The following is a 20,175-nucleotide window of genomic DNA, read 5'->3' on the forward strand; positions in this document are numbered from 1 at the left end:
AGAGTCTTAGCCACTGGACCACCAGGGAAGTCCCCCAGATTGGGTGGTTAAACAACAGAAATCTAGCATCTCATAGTTCTAGAGGCTCAAGTCCAGGATCAAGGCATTGGCAGGCTGGTTCCTTCTTAGGGTTATGAGGATGTACCTTCACTAACTGGGGTTTTGCTGCCCATCTCTGACTTTCCTGGGTTTACAGAAGCATCACCCTGATCTCTGTCTTTATCCTCACCTGGTCTCCCTGTATCTGTTCATATTTTCTCTCAGCTATTTTAGAGGACATCAATCATATTGGATTATGGCCCACTCTATCTTAACTAATTATCTGCAGTGACCCTATTTCCAGATAAAGTTACTTTCTCAGGTATTGGGGGCTGGAACATCAGCATATGAATGGGGGGAGGACACAATTCAATCCAAAAAAGGAACTGTAAGAAAATACATGCTCATGTATCTGCTAATTTTTGAGAAGGAAAAATAGGGGTGTGGGGGGTATGTTTAACAGGAAGCCAAAGAGATTGTTGACCAGGAATAGGGGGGTATCAGGGATAAGGAAGGAGTGACACTTCTAGAAAAGCACTTAATATGAGAACCACATTAAAATTTCAAATGCCCTCCCCATCCTGAAAAAAAAAATAAACAAAACCAAGATGTTCAAGAAACAAAAACTGAATACAAACGGTAATAAATAAAATGATAGAACCATAGTGAGGGAGGGAGAGAAGCAATGGCGACTGAGTTCCTCACCAATGGCCAATGATTTAATCAACCATGCCTGTAGTGGGACCTCCATTAAAACTCCTACTGTTTGGAGAGTGGAGAGTGTTTGGAGAGTTTGGAGAGTGTCTATGTTAAGGTGAACACACAGAGCTGCTGGGAGGCCAGTGCAACCAAAAGGGTGTGAATCTTCATGCCCACTCCCTGCCCCCGTACACTGCTCTATGCAGCTCTTCCATTTGGCCCTTACTGAGTTGTACCCTTTATAATAAGCCGGTAATAAGGGCTTTTCAGAGTTTGATGAATTCTAGCACATTACAAAAATGGAAGGGAGGGAATTCTCAACTTATAGCCAGTCTCTCAGAAGTACCAGAAGTCTGGACTTGCAATTGACATCCGAAAGAGGGCCATCTTACGAGGCTTATCCCTTATTCTGAGGAGTTTGTGCCGACTTCAGGTAGATAGTGACAGAACGGAATTGACAGGGGTTGTCCACAGGGTCAGAGAATGGTTGGAATGGAGGGAGGGGGGGATTTCTCACATTTTGTGTAAGAAGCATCATAAGTGAAAAATAGATCATGGAACTCAAGATATTTTGTATATACAAAGACACAGGTACAGAAAGATGTATGTGCGTGGGTTAGTACACATAGATAATATTTCCCAACTCTATCCACTGAGAGGGCCTAGAAGCAGACATTTCAGTAGCAATAAGCACACCTAACATTAGAATACTGGTTTCTACATATTATTCTCCAATAAAAAGAACAAGAGCTCCTTCGAAAAATGATTGATCCCAGGGCTGGGCCGGGGGAAATACAGATGAGCCTAGAATATCTTGTGGTGCCAGAAAGCAGGAAAGTACAAATGAATGAATGAAGGAATAAAATGGAAGGCTTTCCAAAAAAACTCAGGAGACACCCTGAAAGAGTTTCTAATTTTTAAAGGTAGAGCAACTTGAGTAGCAAAATGAAAAAAAAAAAAAAAAAAGTATTTTAATAATATTAATAGTAAAATAATATTTTATTTTAAACAGTAAAATAAAGTATACTAAAAAGGCAATGGCACCCCACTCCAATTCTCTTGCCTGGAAAATCCCATGGACGGAGGAGCCTGGTGGGCTGCAGTCCATGGGGTCGTGAAGAGTTGGACACAACTGAGCGACTTCACTCTCACTTTTCACTTTCATGCATTGGAGAAGGAAATGGCAACCCACTCCAGTGTTCTTGCCTGGAGAATCCCAGGGATGGAGGAGCCTGGTGGGCTGCCGTCTATGGGGTCGCACAGAGTCAGACACGACTGAAGCGACTTAGTAGTAGCAGTAGTAGTAGTAGTAGTGGTGTCTGCTCTAGAATGAATTGTGTCCTCTTAAAACTCATAATTTAAAAAAGCTGAGTGCTGAAGAATTGATGCTTTTGAACTGTGGTGCTGGAGAAGACTCTTGAGATTCCCTTGAACTGCAAGAAGAGCCAGCCAGTCCATCCTAAAGGAAATCAGTCCTGAATATTCACTGGAAGGACTGATGCTGAAGTTGAAACTCCAATATTTTGGCCACCTGATGCGAAGAACCGACTCATTGGAAAAGACCCTGATGCTGGGAAAGATTAAAGGTGGAAGGAGAAGGGGACGACAGAGGATAAGATGATTGGATGGCATCACTGATGTGATAGACATGAGTTTGAGTAAACTTCGTAAGTTGGTGATGGACAGGGAAGCCTGGCATGCAGCAGTCCATGGGGGCGCAAAGAGTCGGACACAACTAAGTGACTGAACTGAAAACTCATAATATTGAAGCCCTAAACCCCAGTGTAATTTTATTTGGAGACAGGGATTTTAAGACATAACTAAGGTTAAGTGCGGAGAAGGCAATGGCACCCCCCTCCAGTACTCTTGCCTGGAAAATCCCATGGACGGAGGAGCCTAGTGGGCTACAATCCGTGGAGTTGCAAAGAGTCAGACGCTACTGAGCAACTAAGCACACACATCTCACCCCAAGTTATTTATTAATTATGAAAGGGAAGATAGGAGCTTTACAGCAAATACCCCTACAGACACCACCTGAACCCAGTGATCAAGGTGATTAGCACCAGCAATGATACACACCAACATCAGAAACCCCCTGATAGGATACACCAACCAGGACGCAACATGACTTCTGTAGTATTTGTTCCAAAAACTCACAACATTCTAACCATTAGAAAGCACCAAACAAACCCAAAATGAGGGACATTCTATAAGATAATCAATCAGTACTCTTCTAAACTGGAGGAGGAAATGTCAACCCACTCCAGTACTCTTGCCTGGAGAATCCCATGGACAGAGGAGCTTGGTGGGCTACAATCCGTGGGGTCACACAGAGTTGGACACTACTGAGTGACGAAGCACACAGAACTCTTAAAAAAGTGTCAAGGCATGAGAGAAGGGAAAAGTAGTCACTCAGGTTGGAGGAAATTGAAAAGAAATTAACAACTAGATGTAATGTGGAATCCTGAAGGAAAAGGGAAGAGAAAGGGACATGCATGGAAAATCTAGTAGAATTCTAATAAGGTCTGCAGTTTGGTTCATTGCATGATTCCAATGCTAATTTCCTGGGTTTGATTATTATACAGTGGTAGCATAGCATATGTAGGATGTTAATATTAATGGAAACTGGGTGAGATGCAACTGACGACTCTCTGTCCTTTTACTGAAACTTCTCTCTGAGCCTAAGATTAGTCCAAATTTTTAAATAAGCTCAGGAAGTTAAAAAAGTTAAAAATGAATAGGGCTTGGCCACATCATTCATTCAACTTACTGTGAAATGCTCAGAGCTTCAGTGTTTCAGTGCAGACGGTCTTCATACTGATTCTGCTGCTGCTGCTGCTAAGTCGCTTCAGTCGTGTCTGACTCTGCGACCCCAGAGACGGCAGCCCACCAGGCTCCCTCGTCCCTGGGATTCTCCAGGCAAGAACCCTGGAGTGGGTTGCCATTTCCTTCTCCAATGCATGAAAGTGAAAAGTGAAAGGGAAGTTGCTCAGTCATGCCCGACTCTTCGCGACCCCATGGACTGCAGCCCACCAGGCTCCTCTGTCCATGGGACTTTCCAGGGAAGAGTACTGATTCTGCACCACTTGCCAAATGGGTATTCTTAATGTCCTCTTGCTCTGTTGGATCCCCAGTTAGGTTAAGCTCTGCACAGACCAGGAAACTGAACAAATGAAACCCGAGTTGTGACAGGTAAGACCTCTGTTCTCCAGCTGCTCGTGCACAAGATCGTAGCATTGGGCCAAGTTCACTATTAGGATGACCTGGGATATGGAGTCCAGGGTGGCCGCTTGGGTTTCCAACACCCCTATCCCAGCCCACTTCACAGTTTCTCCATCCTGCCCATGGAGACCCTGCTTTCTCCTCAGCACAGGCTGTTGCAGTTTCCAAAGCCTTATCCCAGTAACACAAGGACTCTAGTTTGCCATGCCCCATCCACCACCCAGGAACTAGTATTTGCCAGTGGAAACTGAGCCCTAATTTCTCACAGAGAAGGATGCATGGTGTCCAGGTAGCCTCCACCTCTCTAGTTCAGCCCCTTGATCCACAGCACCCCTCCTCATCCCCCCACTGTCTCCCACCCCTGCTTTCCCAGACCCCTCACTCCATTCTTCCAGGATAAACATGATCTAGAAATCACACTTTGTTATCCAGTCCACTGACTCACTGTTTCCCACAGAGCAGGAAAGAGCTCTAGAACCCATAAAACTTCTAAATGAATATGTGGAGGATATAAATGGTACAAAAATTCACATTTCCAGCCCACGCTTTAATCTTAATTCTTCACCATTATGACTACTCTGCTCCACAGTCCCAATAAGAAAATCCTAGATGGACACAAGCAGATTTTATAAAAAAAAATATCAACTAATGTCAACAGCCTACAGCTTTCCTCTCCACCCTCTGCCCTCCCTGATAGGTGAGCTACAGTGAAAAATATTGGCACTTGTGAAAATGTGCAGTGTTTTGAAGTAGAAGAATGAAGACAGGAAGGGAGGGGAAGAGGGGAGATCGAAGGAGGGGGAGGGGAGGGAGGGGAGGGAAAGGAGGGGGAAAGGGAAAGGAGGGGGGAGGGAAAGGAGGGGGGAGGGAAAGGAGGGGGGAGGGAAAGGAGGGGGGAGGGAAAGGAGGGGGGAGGGAAAGGAGTGGGGAGGGAAAGGAGGGAGGAGAGAAAGGAGGGGGGAGGAAAAGGAGCGATCCTGACCTTGGGAACAGACTCTAGTCCAGACTGGCCCATCTGTTTGGCGGGCGCGTACCCAAAAAATTATTTCCTCTTCCTAGCTATCTGCACTTTTTCACATCTTTTTCCTTACTGTTGAAAGTTACCAATTAAGGGATAATTGAGATTAATAAGCATTTTCTTTCACAAAGGTAAATGCATGAGGGGAGTTTGTCTCTGTGGGGCTCTCTGTCATAACTGTATGAATGCATATGAATATGTTAAATCGGGTGGCATTCCTCCTAACCCCTAACTAATTGAGACCATTGGCACTATGGGAATAGGAATTTTTACTATGTGATGGGAGGAGAGGTAGATGGAGTCGTGCTAGTTCAGAGATCACCTGGGGGATGAGGGAAGGATGGATAAAATGCTATAGTCTGGTAATTAGGAGATTATGAAAGCAATGAGTGAAAGAACACAGAAGGACTCAAGGGGTTTAAAAATGGCATGGAAAGTTCAGACTCGGTGGGGAGAAAAGACCCACGGTGAACTTTGGGGAGGGTCTCAGCAGCAACGCATGGTAATACCCTGCTCAAAATGCTAAGGGAAGACACACATTCTGGCACACGAGATGGAATCCTAGGAACTGAATACATGAAAAACCCAGAGCACACAGCGGACATGTCCAAGGTTACATAGTCATGGGATTGTAGACAAGAAGAAAGGTTAAAGTTGATCCAGTCCAACAATCCTCAAGTTTGAGTAGAGTGTCCATTTTTAATGTCAGAAAACTTGACAAATCACAAATTCCCTTCATCACAGCATGTTGTCTCTTGATTGGGAAAAAAACCAGTAAACACTTACCGTTAATTCAGAAACTGAATTGACCCACACCTTTAATTCCCAAAGCAGCTACATATATGTAACAACCAGATTGCCAGGAGAAATATCAGCAACCTCAGATATGCAGATGATATCATTCTGATGGCAGAAAGTGAAAAGAAACTAAAGAGCTTCTTGATGAGGGTGCAAGAGTAAAGCGAAACAGCTGGCTTAAAACTCAACATTCAAAAAACTAAGTCATGGCATCTGGGCCCATCACTTCATGGCAAATAGAAGGGGGAAAAGTGGAAACAATGACAGATTTTATTTTGGGGGGCTCTAAAATCACTGCGAACAGTGACCGCAGCCATGAAATTAAAAGATGCTTGCTCCTTGGAAGGAAAGCTATGATAAACCTAGACAGCATATTCAAAAATCAGAGACATCACTTTGTCCACAAATGTCCTTACACTCAAAGCTATGGTTTTTACAGTAATCATGTACTAATGTGAGAGATGGATCATAAAGAAGGTTGAGCACCAAAGAATTGATGCTTTTGAATTGTGGTGCTGGAGAAGACTCTTGAAGGTCCCTTGGAGCGCAAGAAGATCAAACCAGTCAATCCTAAAGGAGACCCACCCTGGATATTCATTGGAAGGGCTGATGCTGAAGCTGCAATACTTTGGCCACCTGATGCAAAGAGCCGACTCACTGGAAAAGATGCTGATGCTGGGAAAGATTGAGGGCAGGAAGAGAAGGGGGTGACAGAGAATGAGATGGTTAGACAGCATCACTGACTCAATGGACATGAATTTTGAGCAAACTCCAGGAGATAGTGACGGACCAGGAAGCTTGGCATGCTGTAGTCCATGGAGTCAAAAAGAGTCAGACTCAGCTTAGTGACCGAACAACAATATATATGCACAAGCTTCGGTGTGCATATGAATTCAAAAATCTTTTTACTCTGAGACATCTCCCCACCTCCACCCGGCACCATCTCCAGAATATCACAGCTACCACATGTAGGGACCAACTTCATGGTATGAATTAACACAATGCACTCAGCTTGGGAAAGGAAGTGTCATCCACAAAGCAGCACATCTGCAATTCCACTTATGAAGCCTGCAGGTAACTTCCTTTGGAGAGAAAGATAAAGAAAACAGATGCCATGTTTTATCTTCAGTGAGAGAGGTGGTGCTCAAGGGCAGTTTTGTTTTTGGCCAGAACACCCGTGTAGAGAAGTTACCTGCTGTAATTCCTCAACAGTTTCTGATGTTTTGGCACAGAAAATGAGATATTGCTTCCCTGAGACTATAACATATGCTCCATTCTTCCCTCGGAGGTATTTCTATTTTTATTAACTATGCAATTTGCTACATGATGGCCAGAAGTGCTGCTTCTTCTGCAAACAGCTAAATGATGCCTTTGAGAGCATCTATTCCTCAGGATATGTGAAGTAGCATGCCCTGTTCACAAGGGGCCCTGATCTCTGAACTTTATGAAGTGGAACATTCTGGAGAGCTTGCTCAGAGTAAAGATGAAAGCAACCCAAGGCAGAGGGAAGGGTTGAGTTTGAGGTCTATGCACTGAGTCAAAGCACCTTAGTCCCACCTGAAATATCTGTAAACAGCCATTCAACTCTTCCTTGAGCTGGCTGATGGGTACCCAGACAGTCTTTGAGTCTCAGAGATTTTGTAAATGTTCCTTTGCTGGCATTTAATAATTGTTCCGTTTTTCTTTAACAGGACAGAAAGAACAACGACAAAAGTATCATAACCAAGAAAGGAAAAGATATCTGTAAATGGCAAAGTAAATGCACAAGGACAGAATTAGTAAAACCCAGTAAATCATCCTAATGAATAAAAATGATTCTGAAAGCAGCTGCCTGCTTTGTTCAAATATCAGAGTGAGCTCCTTGCAGAAGGGTAAGGATGTGGACTGTGGAAAGCAGTTCAGTGGCCCGAAGTGACAAAGGGCTAGGGTCTTTTTTCCTTATTCTGCTTTGCTATCCTTCTATTCTTTCTTAAATTTTGGTTTCCTCTTCTGAGATACACTGCTAAGAAGACCTTGATCAACATCTTGTCACAAAAATGAAATTATACAAAGCATGTAAAACAGCTAACATGGTGCATGCCTCACTGAAAAAGTATAATAAATACTATTCTTCTCATGCTATACTCAGTGCTTAGTTGTGTGGGAGATGGACATAAGAATCACCAGTGCTAATTGCTTGCTGCTGTTATGATTTTTGTCTCCTCAATTCAGAAACTTAAACACTCTATGCCCACCTCAGACCTACTAGTGAACCAGAATCCCAGGTCTAGGATCTGACCATGTACATTTTTAATAGCTCTGCAGATTTTCCAATCAAGATGCAGTTGACATGAATTGGATTTACCCTGTCATCTGAAGTAACCAAAAACCCAGAAAAATATATAAAGCAGTTATCATGACACTAGGTATTAGGCAATGAAGCAATGTGATCCCTGAATATAGGAAACAAACATGGTGAGCCCCACAACTTCCTATAGTGAGTTTGCAGGATGTAGCAGAGGAGGGGAAACAAATGCACAGCTTTAGAGATTTTCTGAGTCGAGCATACAGAGCTAGGAGTCCAGAAAGACCAAGGAAGCTAGAGTCATAGGACAAAGAGGAGTAAACTGCACAGAGAAAAAACTCCAGAGGTCTGTAGAAGGTCCTTGGCAAAGGCTCAGCAGAGTAATAATCAGCGCATGGGTAATAGAAAATGACCTAAGGACAAGCAAAGAATTCATTCAAAATGATTAGAAGAAATAATGCCTAAGTGTTCACACATGGCCAGGTATAGTACTAGTTCTCACCAGCATACCAGTAAAGTTCATAATTCACAGAGTATTTTGCTGAGTATTCAGGAAGGTCTTGCCTCAGTGATGGGAAAATATTAACCCTAGAATGAGCATGGCTATGGGTCAACCTAGCTAATTATAAATGCTAGACTCCAAGAATTAAACTGCTTCCAACTCATTTAATTGCATCCTAGTATAAAGCTTAAAAATATTTATGGTGATGGGGGTTAAGCTGTGTCTGACTCTTGCGACCCCATGGACTGTAGCCTGCCAGGCTCCTCTGTCCATGGGATTCTCCCGGCAAGAACACTGGAGTGGGTTGCCATTTCCCTCTCCAGGGGATCTTCCTGACCCAGGAATTGAACATGGGTCTCCTGCATTGCAGGCAGATTCTTTACTGACTGAGCTACAAGGGAAGCCATCAAAAATATTTATAGTAACATAAAAATGTTAAGCACCTAACAAGGCGAAAATCACAATGTCTGGCATCCAATCAAAGATTATCAGGCATGGAAAGAGACAGAAGACCATGACCCATAATAAAGACAATCATAAGTAAATTGAAAGTGATCCAGAAATGGTAAAGACATTAGAATTAGCAAAGAAGGATACTAAGTCATTGTTAACACTGCTGCTGCTGCTGCCAAGGCACTTCAGTCGTGTCCAACTCTGTGCAACCCCATAGACGGCTGCCTACCAGGCTCCCCCGTCCCTGGGATATTGTAACACTAAGTTATTATAGTTGTTGTCTTTGTTGTTCAGTTGCTAGACATTTCCAGCTCTTTGCTACCCCATGAACTACAGTCCTCTGTCCTCCACTATCTCCCAGAGTTGGCTCAAATTTATGTCCATTGAGTCGGTAATGCTATCTAACCATCTCATCCTCTTCAATCTTTCCCAGCGTCAGGGTCTTTTCCAATGAGTCAGCTCTTTGCATTAGGTGGCCAAAGTCTTGGAGCTTCAGCTTTAGCTTCAGTCTTTCCAATGAAAGTTCTGGGTTGATTTCCATTGATCTTGCAGTCCAAGGGACTCTCAAGAGTCTTCTCCAGCACCATTCAAAAGTATTGATTCTTCAGCACTCAGCCTTCTTTACAGTCCAACTCTCACATCTGTACATGACTACTGGAAAAACCATAGCTGTGACTACAAGGACCTTTGTTGGCAAAGTGATTATAATACTAAGTTATAAAACTATTCAAACATACAAAATTGTTAGCTACAGACATGGAAGATAGTTTTTAAAGTCCCAAGTTGAATGTCTATAAGTAGAAAATACACTGGATGAGATTCATGGCAGATTAGACGCTGCAGAAGGAAAATTTAGTAAACTTGAAGGCATAGATAGCAAAGAAACTAACAAAAATGAAAAACATTTTTTAAAAATCAAAGTAAACAGCACATCAATATGCTGTGGGACAATTTCAAGCCACCTCATATATAGATAACCAGAGTTCCTAAAGGAGCAGATACAGAGTGGGTGGCAAGAAAAATATTTAAAGAGGTAACAGCTAAAACTTTCCAAACTTAATGAAAATTATAAATCCACACTTTAAGAATCCCAAGAAACACAAAGCAGAAGAAACATGGGGAAAAAACTACACCAAGATACATTATAGTCAAATTGTTTAAAACCAATGATAAAATCTTAAACGCAGCCAGAGAAAAACACATGTTATGTACCAAGGAACAAAAAATGACAGCAGATTTATCACTGAAAATATGTAGACAAGAAGACACGGATGGGACATCTTTAAAGTACTAAAAGAAAATATATGTCAACCTTGAATTCTATATTTGGCAAAAATATGTTTCAAAATGAAGGCAGCAACAAAATAAAAACCACAGTATCAGATTATAACCCAAAGTATAAAATAAAGATCCATGAATCCACATCAATAAAATACAATGATAGAACAAATAAATAAGTAGAAAATAATTTATGCAGAGACAACCTACTCAAGAAGGTGGAGTATGACTCTCCGCTCCTTAAGTGTGGACTGCATATAGCAACTTTCTTCCAAAGGGTACAATATGTAAGAGTACTGAAATGTCATCATTATAGTACATTACAGTGATAAAACCTAATAAACCCCAAACATCAGCAGGGATAAGTCATGCTGATACTATGTAGCCTTGATGTGACATGATGAAAATGGCCCTTTACCTCTGTGATCTTCCTCCCAAAGCCCCATAACTCCGATCTAACCACGAGAAAAACATCAGAAAAAAATGCCGTATTATGAGGAATTTTTAAAAATATCTGACCAGTGTATTTCAAAACTTTCAAGGTCATAAAGAACAAGGAAAGTCAGAGAAATTGTCACAGGCAAGAGGAACCTAAGAGACATCTTGGAAGAGAAGGACATTAGGTAAAAACTAGTTGAGGATATACAAATACAGTATAGACTTTGATAATATTGGCTCATTACTTGTGACAGGAGCTTCCCTGGTGGCTCAGTGGTAAAGAATCCTCCTGCCAATGTAGGAGATACTGGTTCAATCCCTGATCTGGAAAGATCCCACATGCCTCAGAGCAACTAAGCCCATGTGCCAGAACTACTGAGCCTGTGCTCTAGAGCCCAGGAGCCCCAACTGCAGAGCCCACCCACCACAACTACTGAAGCCTGCATGCCCTTAAGCCTGTGCTCTGCAACAAGAGCACCCACCACAATGAGAAGCTGCAAATGCTGAGTAGCCGCTGCTCACCGCAACTCGAGAAAAACAAAACCCTCACGGCCATGAAGACCCAGCAGTATCAAAAATAAAAAAATGAAATCTTTTTTTTTTTTAAGAAAATGTTTACTAGATGCGTAACTATGTAAGATTTTTTTCTTATTTTTAAAATCTTTTTAAAAGTTAATCAACCTTCAGTTCCACTGATACAGAGCAGGCATATTCTTCCCTGGTCCTCCATCTTACAACTAAAAAACGCTGGACATAGCTCCAACTAGAAAATGAAGAGCAAAACAAGCCCAAAGCAAGCAAAGTGAAAGTGAAGTCACTCAGTCGTGTCTGACTCTTTGAGACCCCATGGACTGTAGCCCACCAGGTTCCTCTGTCCATAGGATTTCCCAGGCAAGAATAGATTTTTCCGACCCAGGGATCAAACCGGGTCTCTGGCCTTGCAGGCAGACGCTTAACCGTCTGAGCCACCAGGGAATCCCAAAGCAAGCAAAAGGAAACAATAAAGATAAACACAGAAACCTGATAACATTGAAAACAGGAAAACCACAGAGAAAGTCAATGATATAAAAAGCTGATTCTTTAAAATATAAATCAATAAAACTGACAAATCTTCAGCAAGACAGAAAGATAAAAAGAGAAAAAGTACAGTCAACAATATCAGGAATGAAAGAGAGGATAGTATTGCATATCCCTTAATAGGAAAATAAGGGACTACTAAAGATAACTATGCCCATAAATTTGACAAGTTAGAGGAAATGAAACAATTCTTCGAAAATCACAAACTACAACAACTCAATCAAGATGAAATAGACAACCTGAATAGTCCTATAACCAATTTAAAAATACAATTTGTGGGTTTCCCTGGTGGTCCGTCCAGTGGTTAAGAATCTGCCTGCCAATGCAGGGGACACTGGTTTGATCCCTGGTCTGGGACAATTCCACACGTTGCAGGGCAACTAAGCCTGTTTGCGAATGCTGAGCTCGTGCACCCTAGAGCCTGTGCGCCACAGCAAGAGCAGCCACCACACGAGAAGCCCGTGACTGCAACGAAGAGCAGCTGCTACTTGCTGCAAATAGAGAAAGACCGAGTGAAGCAATGAAGACCCTGCACAGCCAGATAAATAAATAAAAATAGAATTTATAATTGCAAAAGCTCTCCTCAAAGAAACCTCCAAGAGATTTCACTGGAGAATTCTACTAAGCATTTTTAAAAGAATTAACACCAATGTAAAACAATTTAATTCTTAAAAAAGAAGGAATATTTCCCAACTCATCCTATGAGACTAGTATTATCCTCACACCAAATAAAAGACAGTACAAAAAAAGAAAATTATAGACCAATTTTCTCATGAACTTCAAAGCAAATATCCTCAACAAAATGTTAACAAACCAAACCTAGCAACATATAAAAATAATTATATACCAGGACCAAATGGGATTTATTTCAAGTATGCAAAGTTGGTTGAGCATTAAAAAAAAAAAATCAATTGTTATATTTCACCATAAAAATGTGCTAAAGAATAAAAATTTTATGCTCACTGTCAATTGATAGGATAAAAGCATTTGATGAAATTCAACATACATTCATGACAATTCATGAAAATTCTCAGCAACTAAAAATAGCTGGGAAATTCCTCAACTTGATAAATAGCATCTATAAAATAGCTTATAGCTAATATACTTAATGGTGAAAGACTAAATTCTTTCTCTGTAGGACTGAAAATAAGGCAAGCATGTCTGCTCTTATCATTTTTATTCAGCATAGTTCTAGCCACAGCAAGAAAACAAGAAAAATAAATAAATAAAAAGCTTACTGGTTAGAAAGGAAGACATAAAAGTATCCCTCTTTACAGATAATGTGATTGAAAAGACTCCCGGAACTAATAGGGCTGTTCAGCAAGATTATAGAGAACAAGTTCAACACACACAAAAAATCAATCATATTTCTATATGGTAACAATGGACAGGTGGAAACTAAATTAAAGACACTGTACCATTCTACATAAATCACTCCAAATAAAATGTAGTATTAAGAATAGACTTAACAAAAGATATACAGGATAAGTGTGCTAGAAATTGCAAAATGCTAATTTTTAAAAATCAAAGAAAGAAATAGACATACCCTATGTTCATGGAGTGGAAGAGTCAACATAGTAACGATGACAATTCTCCCCGAATTGATCTATAGCTTCAATGTAATTCCTATCAAAATCCCAGCAATATTTTTGTAGGTATAGACAAACTTATTCTCAAATGTATATGGAGAGCCACAGATCCTGGAATAGCTAAAACAATCTTGAAAAATAAAAGTAAAGAGTATCACTCTATCCTATATTAAGTCTTACCATCAGATCAGTTGCTCAGTCGTGTCCGACTCTTTGCGACCCCATGAATCGCAGCACGCCAGGCCTCCCTGTCCATCACCAACTCCCGGAGTTCACTCAGACGCACGTCCATCGAGTCAGTGATGCCATCCAGCCATCTCATCCTCTGCTATAGTAATCAAGAGAGTGTGAGATCGATGGAAGGACAGACATAAATCAATAAAACAGAATAAAGAACTCAGAAATAATACCTACAAATATGCCCACTTGATTTTTGACAAAGGTACACAGCAATTCATGGTGAAGCACAGCCTTTGCAACAAACGGGGTTGGAGCAATTGGATAGCCTTAGGTCATCTCACACATTTTACAATTAATTCAAAATGGATCACAAATGTAAAGGTAAAACACAAAACTATAGTACTTTTAGAAAACGACGTAGGAGAAAATCTCGGGGACCTATAGCAAATCATATCAGAATGAGCTATCACTACACATCCTATCGGAATGGCTAAAAGAAAAAGTAGTGACAGCAACAAACTCTGGAAGAATGTAGAGAAACGGGATCGTTCATAAAGTGCTGCTGGGAGTGCGAAACAGTAGAGCCACCAGAGAAACAATTTGTTGGTTTTTACAAGACTAAACATGTACTGCTATACAGCCCTGTATTTGCACTTTGGAGCATTTATCCCATAAAAAATCAAAACATATTCACATAAAACACTGCACACAAATGTTCATAGTAGTATTATTTATAATAAAGTTTTTCTATAAAAACTGGAACAATTCAGATGTTCTTCAATGGGTGAATGGTTAAAGGAATCATGGTATATCCATACTCAGCAATAAAAGGAAATAAACCATTGATATACTCAAAGACGTCTATGAATCTCCAGGGATTCTGTTCAGTTCAGTTCAGTCGCTCAGCTGTGTCCAACTCTTTGTGACCCCATGGACTGCAGCACGCCAGGCCTCCCTGTCCATCACCAACTCCTGGAGTTTACTCAAACTCATGTCCATTGAATTGGTGATGCCATCCAACCATCTCATCCTCTGTCATCCCCTTCTCCTTCCACCTTCAATCTTTCCCAGCATCAGGGTCTTTTCCAATGAGCCAGCTCTTCACATCAGGTGGCCAAAGTATTGGAATTTCAGCTTCAACATCAGTCCTTCCAATGAATACTCAGGACTGATTTCCTTTAGGATGGACTGGTTGAATCTCCTTGCAGTCCAAGGACTCTCAAGAGTCTTCTCCAACACCACAGTTCAAAAAGCATCAATTCTTCAGCCCTCAGCTTTCTTTATAGTCCAGCTCTCACATCCATACATGACTACTGGAGAAACCAAAGCCTTGACTAGATGGACCTTTGTTGGCAAAGTAATGTCTCCAGGCTGCATGAAAAAAAAGCCAGTCCCAAAGGGTTACATACTGTTTAAGACCACTTATATAACAATCATGAAATGACAAAATTATAGAGACAGAGAAGAGCTTAGTGGTTGTAAGGAGGCGGGGGTTGAGAAAAGTAGGTGGGTGTGGTTATAAAAGAGCAATAGGAGAGATCCTTGTAGTGATGGAAATGTTTCTGTATTTTGACTGTATTGGTGCCAACATCATTGATGTGACATTCTACTATAGTTTTGCAGGGTGTTACTATTGAAGAAAATTGGGTAAATTGTATGTGAGGTTTCTCTGCATTAGTCCTTAGAATTGCATGTGAGCATGCAATTACATCAAAATTAAAAGTTTAATTTAAAAATTAAGTGTAAGGGGAGGAGAGGGTGAGATGTATGGAGAGAGTAACATGGAAACTTACATTACCATATGTAAAATAGATAGCCAATGGGAATTTACTGAATGTCTCAGGAAACTCAAACAGGGGCTCTGTGTCAACCTAGAGGGGTGGAGTGAGGAGGCAGATGGGAGGGAGGTTCAAAAGGGAGGGGATATATATATACCTATGGCTGATTCATGTTGAGATTTGACAGAAAACAAAATTCTGTAAAGCAATTATCCTTCAGTTTAAAAATAAATAATTTTTTAAAAATTTAAAAAAAGAAAAATTAAGTGTAAATGTGTCATGTATATGTAAGACCTAAAACTATAAAACGTCTAGAAAAAAACACAGGAGAAAATCTTTGTAACCTTGTGCATGTGTGTTCAGTCGTGTCCAACTCTTTGCAACCATGTGAACTGTAGCCCACCAGGTTCCTCTGCCAGTGGGGTTCTCACAGCAAGAATACTGGAGTGGGTTGTCATTTCCTTCTCCAGGGGATCGTCTCACTCCCAAATCAAACCCGTGTCTCCCACGTCTCCTGCACTGCAGGTGGCTTTTTTACCCCTGAGCCACCAGGAAGCCCCTTGTAAACTTGAACTAGGCAAATATTTGTGAGGTTAGACAGCAAACCACAGTCCATGAAAGAACAAATTGATAAAATGGAATTCATTGAAAATAAAATTGCAGCTCTTCAAGATGATGTTAATAGAATGAAAAGACAAGTCACAGCCTGGGAGAAAACTTTGCAAAGCATTTTCTATTAAAGGAGTGATATCCAGAATATAGGGCTTCCTTGGTGGCTCAGTGGTAAAGAATCTGCCAGCAAAGCAGGAGAGGTGGGTTCAATCCCTGGTCAGGGAAGATCCCCTGGAGAAGAAAATGTCAACCCACTGCAGCATCTTGCCAGTAAATCCCATGGTGAAAGAGCCTGGTGGGCTACAGTCCATGGGGCTGCAGAATCGGACACTACTTAGAGACTAAAACAACAACAGCAATCCAACATATATATATATATATATCCAATATATGTATATTTTATAATCCTATATGTATATATATGTTTAACTCTCAAAACTCAACAATAAAACACAGCCCAATTTTTTAAATGACCAAAGTATTTAAACAGAAATTCAGCAAAAATGACATACATGAAATTCACATAAAAGCTGCACATTATCACTAGTTGTTAGAGAATCGCAACTTGAACCCACAATGAGATACCACCATCAGTTAGAACAGCTGAAATTCAAAAGACTGACCACGCCAAATATTGACAAAAATAGGGAAGAACTAGCAGTCTCAACTCTAGTGGTGGAAATGTAAAATGGTACAGTTGCTTTGGAGGACAGTCTGGCCGTTTCCTAGAAAGTTAAACACATGCCTACTATATGATCAACTATTCCACTCCTACATATTAATATTTACACAAAAGAAAAAGAAGCATATGTCCATATAAATACTTGAACATGAATATTTATAGCAGTTTTATTTCTAAGGCCCAAAATTGGAAACAGCCTAAACGTTCATCCACAGATGTATGAATAAACAAACTGTGGTAAATCCATAGAATGGAATACTTCCCAGCAGTAAAAAGGAATGAGTTATTGATACACACAACAGCATGGATGAATCTCAAAATAATTACGCTGAGTGGAAGAAGTTGGGGGAAAAGGGCTACAAGCTGTATAATTCCATTTATATAAATCCTACAAAATGCAAACTAATATATAGTGACAGAAAGCAGATCAGTGGTTGTGGGGTTAGGATGTTGGATGTTCTGTGGTGGTTTCAGGGTATATATCTATGTCAAACATCAATGAATACATTTTAAATATATACAGCTTATTAGATATCAATTACAATCCAAAAAAGTTGTCTAGAATAAAGACAATATAGTTTTCTCATTAAAGTGTTTTTTTGTGTTGATGTGTATGGAGGTTATTTTTTTAATGAATTAAAAAATAAATATGTTAAACATTTCTCTGCATTCCTAACATGATAAACACTGACAAATATAACCCCCAAGGGAAAGTTCTTACAGGATCCCAATTTATAAGTGTATGAAAGGTCCTTACACCAAAACTTTTGAGACCTGCTGTCCTAGGGGCTAGAGACCCTGTCTTCTCATCCTTCTCAGCATCACCAGCACCCACAACCATCTTGGGCACGGAGCAGACGTGTGCAATGGGTATGCGCAGAGTGACGAGATGGGTCTCTCCAGCCAGGTTTCATCCTTCTCTTTCCTTCACTGGCTTCCTGGGGAAATAGGTTTGAAAACTATGGAACCCTATCTCCTCTTACCGGAAAGAAGAGATGCTGTCTGAAGCCATTTCCCCAGGTTCCAGTCTTCTTGGTAGGAACAGTGAACCTGATTTCTGGAATGTTCTCCTCACTACTCACACAAGATGAACAGACTCTCCTACAGTAAAGCCAGATCTCATGCCCAGGTCAACACAGGCTGCCACAGGCTGGCCATGGCAGCTTTAAGGCACCCTGAGGCCCTAACCCACTAAAGCTGAAACTCCAGTACTTTGGCCACCTCTTGCGAAGAGTTGACTCATTGGAAAAGACTCTGATGCTGGGAAGGATTGGGGGCAAGAGGAGAAGGGGACGACAGAGGATGAGATGGCTGGATGGCATCACCAACTCGATGGACGTGAGTGTGAGAGAACTCCGGGAGTTGGTGATGGACAGGGAGGCCTGGAGTGCTAGGATTCATGGGGTTGCAAAGAGTCAGACATGACTGAGCAACTGAACTGAACTGAACTGAACTGACGCCCTAACAGAAAGGAAACCTGAGTAGAACACCCCTGGCCTGGGAGCCAGGAGACACCACTGTGTCTTCCCTTGTCCCCTTTTTGGTGCAGCTGGCCTCCTGGTTGCCCTGTCCCCTCCCAAGCATCCCTCCCCCTCAAACAGAGCCCACCTCCTCCACAGATAACTCCACAAGTATTTCAGGACTTAGGCTTACCTGGCCCAAGAGAAACAGGTAGAGAGGCCGTGCTGCCTGAAGACTGTGATGGCCTGTCAGATAAGCCTGGTGCTCAACAAAGACACCCTTCTATTCCCCCCAGGAGTGTTGCTTTTGACACTTGCTGCTTCTGTCCCATAGGCTAAAAATGGGGAGGATATTAGAAGCCTCTATGATGACCACAGGATCATGTCCTTTAAATTAAGTGGCTCCCAGGCCACAGGTCTGGACAGCAAATTATCCACCCTGGGGAGGTGAGAGACAAAGAGAGACAGCTCCTTTCTGCAGCAGCCAGGCCAGCCCTCGCCTTGTCCCAAGCTCCTTTTCAGATGGCATCACTGGCTTCCTGCCTAAAACCCTGCAGAATACCCATGAATACAGGGTTCCTGGGCTCCTGGTTTCTGAAAGTTCCAGGTTGGTGGCTTCTGCAGCCCAGAGCTCCCCCCCGCACCTCCATCTTCCTCTGGATTCCCCATCAGCTGCCCACACCTACAGCAGGCTCAGGTGCCCCCTGGCCCCCAGTCTGGACTGGATCCCTGAGCTGTGCTAAGACTGGATCCTCACTGGGCCCTGGGACATAGTCCAGCCCCATCCAGGGAAGGGGAGTAGTTTCGGGGGAATTTGGTTCTGGGAGAACTCACTGGACCCGCACCCAGAGTGAAAGAAAACCAAAAAAGGCAGGTCTCTCTTCCTGCAAGTCTGCTCTGCATTGCCCCTTAAGATGCCAGCAGAGGGGCCAGAGGACAAACCCAGGGTCAGTGGGCTCAGAAGAAATGTCAGGGTCTCTCAGTTGATGAGAATGGACTGAAGGGAAGAGCAGATGGAGAGGGTGATGAGAAGAAGCAGAAAATTGGAAGAACACGTGACCTAGGGGAAAGCAACTTGGCTTTATGGCCGTGGTTCCCAGAGTGTGGTCTCAGACCAGCGGCAGCAGCAGCATCTGGAAATCAGTGAGGAATCTCAGTTCTCAGACCTTCCCTCCCACCCCCGTCCCACCCCGCCCCTGCTGCATCAGAGTCCGGGGATGGCGCCCACCATGTTTTCAACCTGCCCTCCAGCTCAAGCCTGAGTTTGGGTGGGGCTTCTCAGCCTTGGCCACACATTGCAATCACCTGGGTAGGTTTAAAGCCAAGCTCGGTGATGCCTTTTCATACATACTGTCCATGGGGTTCTCCAAGCAAAAATACTGGAGTGATTGCCGGTGACTATAGCCATGAAATTAAAAGACGCTTGCTCTTTGGAAGAAAAGCTATGACAAAGCCAGACAGTGTATTAAAAAGAGACATCACTTTGCCAACAAAGATCCATGTACTCAAACCTATGGTTTTTCCAGTAGTCATGTACAGATGTGAGAGTTGGACCATAAAGAAGGCTGAGCACCAAAGAACTGATGCTTTCGAATTGCGGTGCTGGAGAAAACTCTTGAGAGTCCCTTGGATTGCAAGATTAAACCAGTCAATCCTAAGTGAAATCAACCCTGAATATTCACTGGAAGCCTGTTGCTGAAGCTCCAATAATTTGGCCACCTGGTGCAAAGAGCTGACTCATTGGAAAAGACCCTGATGCCGGGAAAGGAAAAAGGAGAAGGGGTTAGCAGAAGATGAGATGGTTAGATAGCATCACTGATGCAATGGACAAACTCTAAGACATAGTGAAGGACAGAGAAGCCTGGCATGCTATAGTCCATGGGGTCACAGAGAGGTGAACAGAGCTTAGTAACTGAACCACAACAACAGTGATCCCTGGGTCTCACAGCAGACAGTCTGGTTTGATGGATCTGGGGTACACCCTGGGCATCAGAATTTCAAGCCTGGCTGTGTGCAGGCAGCTGGGCAGGTTCTAAAACATGTCGTGGCTGGGCCTTCCCCCTGGG

General features: G+C 42.2%; 1 long non-coding RNA gene across 1 annotated transcript in view; it reads right to left on the minus strand.

Annotated features, from left to right (window-relative positions):
- Positions 1 to 13,733, minus strand: part of LOC139179917 (uncharacterized) — a 70,952-nt gene extending 57,219 nt beyond the window's left edge. Inside the window, exon 1 of the long non-coding RNA XR_011564214.1 lies at positions 13,578 to 13,733. This is a non-coding gene — a long non-coding RNA (uncharacterized lncRNA). The remainder of the gene's footprint in view (positions 1 to 13,577) is intronic.
- Positions 13,734 to 20,175: the final 6,442 nt, after the last annotated feature.

This window comes from Bos indicus, chromosome 26 (assembly GCF_029378745.1).
Source record: "Bos indicus isolate NIAB-ARS_2022 breed Sahiwal x Tharparkar chromosome 26, NIAB-ARS_B.indTharparkar_mat_pri_1.0, whole genome shotgun sequence".
In the NCBI taxonomy this organism is placed as follows: Eukaryota; Metazoa; Chordata; class Mammalia; order Artiodactyla; family Bovidae; genus Bos; species Bos indicus.